Genomic DNA, 7,712 nt, shown 5'->3' with positions numbered 1-7,712 from the left:
CAGTAAGAGAGCAGCTTGAGCCCAGCAGCTCACAGCCTGGAGACACAGTCCTGAACAGCAGATATCCAGAGGCTGATCAGAGCCCAGAATATCTGGTATTGCTTCACAATACACATATAAAAGAGAAGGGTGACTGTGTGTAATTCAGACATCAAAGCCATTTGATCACTGTATAGCGGCGAGGCTTATTAATAAGGCAGAATTAAGTGTTTCTGTGCTTTCCCAAATGAGGCCTCATCTCTCTGTTCATCTCTGTGGTGCAGCCACAGAGAAGCTATTCATGCAGGCTGATTTAAAGATGTTTTCTTTTGATAAGGGACAGCTCCCAAATGGGAATGCACTTAGCTAAGCCTGGCTATCATGATCAATGGTCATCCATTGGCGCCTATCTGTCTAGGGAGTGCCAGATGGACATCTGGACTGCATTCCTAGGTGTCAGGAGTAAGTGACTCATATCTCACCTTGATCAACCAATCAGGGACTGGTAGGGCCGAGTAACCCACGTGGGACTCTGATGCCCATGGAACTTTCACCCAATCAAAGAGCTGAAGTTCCTCCAGGTAAAAACAGGCAACACAGAGAGCCTGTAAGATTCAGAAGAGATTCAGGAGAATTCTGTGGACAATTCTAAAGGGAATTCAAAGGAGAATTCCAGGGCAGGACGGCCCAGGAGCAGAAGGCTCCCAAGGGTAGGACATTCTCGCAGAGCACCTCCTGACCATCCTGAGACTCAGCCTGGACAACCACGGAACGGCCAGTGTGTCCGAGTGCCAGAACTTTCCTTTGTTCTAAGAGTCTAGAGCGGAGGTTGCCAGAGAGTAACCAGAGGATCCACCCGAGGTGAGCACCAGCAGCAGGCCTCGTGAACAGGTCAGAACTGTGGACAGCTGAATCACTATTCAGAACTAGCTCTTCATCAGGAACGAACCGGTCCTCTTCCTGACTTGCTGGGACCCACAGTCATCTTTTCTCCTGTGCACAAACTTTGCTAGTTAAAGCCAACACTAACTAGCCGGTCAGTGAGCATCTGCAGCGCACCGTCGCAAGCCGCACAGCACAGCCTGGCACCGAGCCAGAGAGCGCGGATTGGACAGCAACAGGCTGCAGCTGTTTCTTTGTGCCCGCAGGAGATCTGAATCCCCAGAGATTGGATGAGTATTCATCTTCACTGCATTACAGCTTGAGAATTCAATTGTTATCCCAACCAGTTGATATCAATTTAATTCCTAAGAGTTATGTACTTGTTTTGAGTATCTAATGTAGAAGTTGTGACCAAGTTCAATTACGAAACGGTCTAAATGAATGATATACTGAACGTATGTCCTCTTGATATATCTAACTCTTTGTAACTGACTGAATATATACCTTTTGTATTCTGATAACCCTCTCGATAAGATCTGTTAGGTTTACATGCATATTTTATGTATTAATAAATGTATCCTCGTGTATTAGTACCCGTGTGTATGTGCGTTGTTTGAGTTACATTGCATGGTTGGATTCTAAGGCCATCAAAAGAATCATTTTGTGATTTACTGCTACAATTAATAATTGTCCCAGTAAATGCCCAAACCCTACAGAACTGGTGCCTTCAGAGAGCACACTACAACTGTAAGATTAAACACAGATTCACACAGGTCCATAAGAAATGACAGGAGTGACTATCAGACTTACAGACTGTCCCCAGGGCAATGACTGTGACCAGTAAGACACACACTGTGACTCCAAGGCTGATGGACACACAGCTCCTACTCCTGGACTGTCCTGGCCAGGGAGAGAGGGAGACAGGTGAATTCTCCCCACAGACTGGACACAGCAGGACTCTGAGTGGCCGGGGAAGTGGAGCTCAAGCAGACACCCTGACTGGAGCTGCAGGGTGTCACTGGGACTGACTGTGGAGGAGGGGTGTGAGCAGCTGAAGGCTCAGAGTGAGACACTTCAGGAGGGGGGCTGACAGAGGCGTCTCCTCACACCAGAGCTGTGAAGAGGTCATGTGACTGACCACTGAGGAGTGAAAATATACTGTGGTCAGAGTGAAGACCTACTGGTGCAGACAGACTGACTGAGATCACAAACAGAGTCAGATAGAAACAGCCAAGGAGACCAGGAAACACAAAGAATAAAATGTCAGGCATGAACAGATCAGATATAAAGGTGAAATAGTGCAGCAGAGCAGACACACACTGTGTCAGTATGCAGGTGTGTTGACCTTTCACTGCGTCAGTTAGCTGATCAGGTCTTTCATTCTGTCTTGTTGTGTATCAGTGAGTCGCTGTCAGAGTCACAGACAGACGACAGTAAGTCAGAGTTTATCAGTGTGTTACAGAACCAGTGTATCTGAGTATAACTGTGTGAGTGTATCAGTGTATCAGAGTGTTATTGTGCTAGTGTCTCAGTGTCTCAGTATCTCAGTATCTCAGTGTCTCAGTGTCTCAGTCTCTCAGTGTCTCAGTATCTCAGTGTCTCAGTGTCTCAGTGTCTCAGTGTCTCAGTATCTCAGTGTCTCAGTGTCTCAGTATCTCAGTCTCTCAGTGTCTCAGTGCATCAGCTCTGTACTCACTGGTCTGCTCTCCTCCTGGCTCTCTCTCTGCTCTCCTGGTCACAGTCTCGTACACGTCCTGTGCTGGTTTCTGTAGCCCAGTGTAAATGCTGTCTGTGTCCATAGTTCTGACTGTATTAGCAGGGTCCAGTGAGACAATTGGACACTGAGTCACACTGAGTCTCTGTCAGGTCAGAGTGACAGTAAAGCACTGGACAGCAAACAGGAACTCAGAAACCCCTCCTCCTCTCCTTTTTCCTCATTCTCTCTCTTTCTAACCCTCTGAGACAGAGGAACATCTCCAGACACACTAGACTGAGAGGGAGAAGGACAGAGAGACACCATCACACTCACAGAGGCACAGAGTGAGAGAGGCAGAGAGACAGCAGGAGAAAGACAGTGTCTGGTCACTCTCCCAGTGCAGCGTCAGTGTCCTGTACTGCCCAGCAGCACAACCTGTCTCTCTGGACTCTGTCCAGCCCAGTAGCAGGAGGTGTGTTCCCAGTGTGTTCCTGGATAGTGTCTGTGAGGCTGACAGTCACATCCAGTCCCGACTCCAGCAGGGAGCTGTGTCAGCATGCGCAGGAACAAGAGACACCTGAGAGTCCACAGCCAAAACTGTGTTTCTTCTCTTCTCTTTCAGCAGGAATAAACCTTTACCTGTTCCTCTGCAGCCTGCAAACACTGTGATCAGCTGTAAGTCTCAGGACAGACTGCCTGCACACTGACAGTCACACTAAGAAAGAGTGAGCACCAGTGTAAAGAGTCTCTTGTTCTTGAAGAGATGAGAATGAAGAAGGTGACTCTCAAACACACTCTTTTCCCTGTAAGAAGGACATGATGGACTGTTAGACTTACAGATCCCCACGACAGTGACTGCAGCCAGCAAGAGGCACACTGTGACTCCCAGAGCAATGAGCAGACCCCTCCTGCACCTGGGCTGGGCTGAGACAGAGAGAAAGAGAGATGGGTTAATAAAGAAACTCTGACGGCCTGGCACACAGCTGGGGAGGGTGAGGAGGAGACACAGCTCCCGTCCTGCGCTGTGGTCAGAGTGGGGTCAGACTTCACATGAACGAGAGCTCTGGGCAGTGAGAGAGAAAATACTGCAGAAAACCAAACCACAAGACAACAAACAGGAAACTACAGTCGTGTCAGCTTTATATAGAAGAATGGTTACAAACAGATATATGATTTAAAAGTATTTATGTGCAGTCACATTTATTTGTCTCTATAACAATATGTGCAATGTAATTTAGAAACTAACTGTTGTGCACAAGTTTAAGGCATCTTAGACACACTGAGGTGTTACAGGATATGTCTGTTCTGAGCATCTTCACTCAGAGACTCCACAGGTTTCTTACTGTGTAAAACACATCCACACAGAAGAACAGTGAGAAACGAGAGCAGTTCAGTAGTTAGGAGCTCACTGATCCAGGAGCTCACCCAGCTGTGTCCTGAGAGAAGCCAGGGTATCGGCTTCAACAACACAGCAGGACAGCTCATCCCAGACTCCCACAGCTGCTCTGGAGTCAGAAGAGCTTCGACTGTTAATAATACAGCTGAGTTTGGGAGGGAAGAAACCCAGCTTGGAATGTGCAGTCAAACACCTGATCACATCTCAAGGCCACCTGCACACGAGCTGCCAGTGTTAAGTGTGAGTAGCTCAACCATCAAACCCACAAATAAGATCTCATGGACTCTGTGTCAGGTGTTCCTCACCAGAGACCACTTTCTGGACTGGGAAACACAGATCTGCCAGGACTAACTGTTTAAATTCAGTGGGATCTTCCTGTGAAGAAGTCAGTCATCTCTACAATATGACCTGATCGCTCACTACAATGACAGGCTCTCATTCCTGCTTTTTCAGAAAATGACATCATGGAGAATTAGAGCACAGATTAGCAGAGGTGAGGGAGACCTGGACTGTTGTCCGGCCTCCTAAACTTTCATGAAAACTCAAATTTCGAACTTCTTGTAACACATACTGTCATGACATCACAGTTCATAACTAATGCTAAACAACCGAGACCCTTTACAATATCTCAGTGTTCCAGTGCAGCAGACAGACAGTATCACAGTGTTCCAGTGCAGCAGACAGACAGTATCACAGTGTTACAGTGTAACAGATATACAGTATCATAGTTTCCAGTGCAGCAGACAGTATCATAGTGTTACAGTGCAGCAGACAGACAGTATCATAGTGTTCCAGTGCAGCAGACAGTATCACAGTGTAAAAGTCTAGCAGACAGACAGTATCACGTTGTTAAAGTACAGCAGACAGACAGTATCATAGTGTTATAGTGCAGCAGACAGACAGTATCACAGTGTTACAATGCAGCAGACAGTATAACAGTGTTCCAGTGCAGCGGACAGACAGTATCACAGTGTTACAGTGCAGCAGACAGACAGTATTACTGTGTTCCAGTGTAAGAGGCAGCTGTGGGGGGTCTGTACTCACTGTGGGGGGATCCTGGCTGTGCTGGAATAGTGGTGATGGTTCGGCTCCTCTGTCCCTGTATGTTAGTGAATTTGATGTCAGCGTAGGTCACATCTTCAGCCATGGTGTCTCACTGTCTCAGCGTCTTTAAAATGTCTCTTTCTCGTCACGCTGGACTGCCTCTCCGCACAGAGACAGAAGGAAGGGTACTGAACAAGGAAGAGTCAGAAGGAGGAGTTTTCTCAGTTCCTGTTGTTGTGTCTAAATGCCCCCTTCTCATTTCAAACCTTTCTGCAGTTCTAATCCTGTAACATACAGTTGGAACATAAAATATCCTCCATTTAAGTTCCACACATTTGATTCTACATGTTAACATAATAGATTAGTTCTATTTAGACAGATCCAAGACTTTTTGAAAACATTTTGCTGCTTCTACAGTGTTTACTAATCCTATTAGTTTGGTATCATGGGCAACCTGACTAGTTTACTAACTGGACCAGAAAGTAGATCACTGACATAAATCAGGAAGACCAGCAGATTCTCCACCAGTTACATCATCCTAATAAGAGAACTGACCTCTCATCTGTGCTCTCTCTTTAATAACCAATTCTCAATCCAAACACAATCCTTGCCTTGAATTTCTAACACCTGCGAAATGAGAATGAATCTTTTATGCTGAACTTTATCAAAAGCCTTCTGAAAATCTAACCAGACCAGATCTTGTGTGAAGATCTCTAGGAAGTTGCTCAGACAAGTCCTGCCTCTTCTGAATCTGTGCTGACTGGTCCCCATTATCTGATTTCCACACAGCTGAGCCTCTACTTCCCAGAAGAGCCTGTTAAAGTTTTTAGATCAAGATCTTCACCATCAGCTGTTAATTTTGAGAAAATGTCATCTGACAAACAGCCTCCTCCTCTCATCACTAGACAGGCTGTTCTCTGCTTTACAGACAAGTACAGTCAGTGATCTCACCTGTTGGTGAACTAACTGCAGTCTCAGGGGTGATGTAGAGTTAATCTTCTAGGGCAGCACATCTCTGATAAAACACTGCGTGTAAGTGATCACACTGAAATAAAGGTATAACAATCCAGACAGGTTCAGACAGTCAGAAGAGTCCTGTCCCATCGCCAGTGACTCTGACACAGAGCACAGACAACAGGATCTTACTTCTCTTGAAATAAAACATGTTTAAAGGACACAGCCAGCAGAAAAGCACTTCATAGCCCTCAGTGACTCGAGAGTAAGTACTGCTGGTCCTGCTCACTTCCCATTTTCTAAACAGTGTTACAACCCCAGACCGGTTTCCTGTGAAGAGCCTCTGTGATCTTCTGCACAAGACAGGCTGACGTCTCAGGGACTGGCCTACCCCCCCACTGCTCTGTGAAGACTCACAAGCCAACAAACAGGATAGAAATATATTAGTGATACAAAGAAGCAGACAAGTGCACAGTTGAGTAAAGCAGCCTGTCAGTCTATGAGAGAGCAGCAGAATGACCCACCTGTGTGAAGCAGGGCAGACAGCACTGAGCACCTTCACTCTGGGGTTACTGATGAGCAGTGCAGTCTCAGTATTTCAGAGAAAGAGTAAGAGACAAGTCATAAACACATTGTGAGTAGAACATTCTCTCTAGGCCTCTGTAGACGTGTTTTGCAATTCAAACTGAGCTTCAGCACAGTGGAGTGACACTGTTTCTACTAATAACAGTCCAGCGTCCAGAGTCTGGAGGAGGGGTCAGTACTGCTCACAGTCCAGTGTCCAGAGTCTGGAGGAGGGGTCAGTACTGCTCACAGTCCAGTGTCCAGAGTCTGGAGGAGGGGTCAGTACTGCTCACAGTCCAGTGTCCAGAGTCCTGGGATGTGTTCTAAGAGAGTTGAGCACCACTGAGCAGAGCTTTCACACCGCTTACAGGATTAGTGTGCGGAGACGACTGTCTGTCTCTCCTCTGATCTCTCACATGCTCTGTGTGATGTTGTGTATACTGTATTTGTACTGTTCTTGTATTTTTTGAAACTGTGTTTGTGTGTAAAATATAGCTGCTTGGATGTAAAACACATTTCTGAGACGTCGGACAACGGGGTATTGTCTGTATAATATTGTAATAAAGAATTAACTGCTGCTTAAGTGTATTTTATTTAATCTTCTGTTTGCCCCTCAGCACAGACCTGTCCACTCCACAGCAAATAACACCAGTCTTCTGCTCTGTCAAAATACACAAAACCCTTTGTGGCAGAAAAGCAATTATGTAGTGGAGACACAACAGTGGTAACAAATTCATGATGTGTGTTTCTCAAAACCAGTGTGATGTTCCCTTTCTCAGCTGTGCCTTCAATACTGTTTGACAGGATGGGTTTGATTGAGAGGGTCAAATAAATTTGACAAAAACAGAATTTGTTTCAGGAAATTTTGATTTGTTTAAAGTAAATGTGTTTGTAGTCCTTCCATGAATTCTTCCACTAGAATAATGGGGATTTTTGACCTGGGGGTGTAATTTAGGCTCTTTTTCTTTCATGAAAGTTTTCCATTTAAACTTTGTAGAAACAAGCTAGTTATTTCTTTACCAAGGTTCACTGAAAATTAAATAATACAGGTAAAGGGCAAACAGTGAAAATACTGAAAAATCTCTTACCAGAGATCATTACAAACCTGAAGACCTCAAGCCTCTTATAAACATTAAAGGAGGGAGTCGCACTGGAACATTTTGTGGACATGATAACTACGCAGTATGAACATCAGAT

The 7,712-nt window shown here is 45.5% G+C and overlaps 1 protein-coding gene across 1 annotated transcript in view; it reads right to left on the bottom strand.

Annotated features, from left to right (window-relative positions):
* Positions 1-7,712, bottom strand: part of LOC148640511 (uncharacterized) — a 46,965-nt gene that overhangs the window by 6,820 nt on the left and 32,433 nt on the right. The gene's annotated exons all lie outside the window — the stretch shown is intronic.

Source organism: Lepisosteus platostomus, chromosome 25 (assembly GCF_059453375.1).
Source record: "Lepisosteus platostomus isolate fLepPlt1 chromosome 25, fLepPlt1.hap1, whole genome shotgun sequence".
Classification (NCBI taxonomy): Eukaryota; Metazoa; Chordata; class Actinopteri; order Semionotiformes; family Lepisosteidae; genus Lepisosteus; species Lepisosteus platostomus.
The sequence above is the reverse complement of the archived record's forward strand: the minus strand, read 5'-3'. Positions and strand labels throughout refer to the sequence as shown.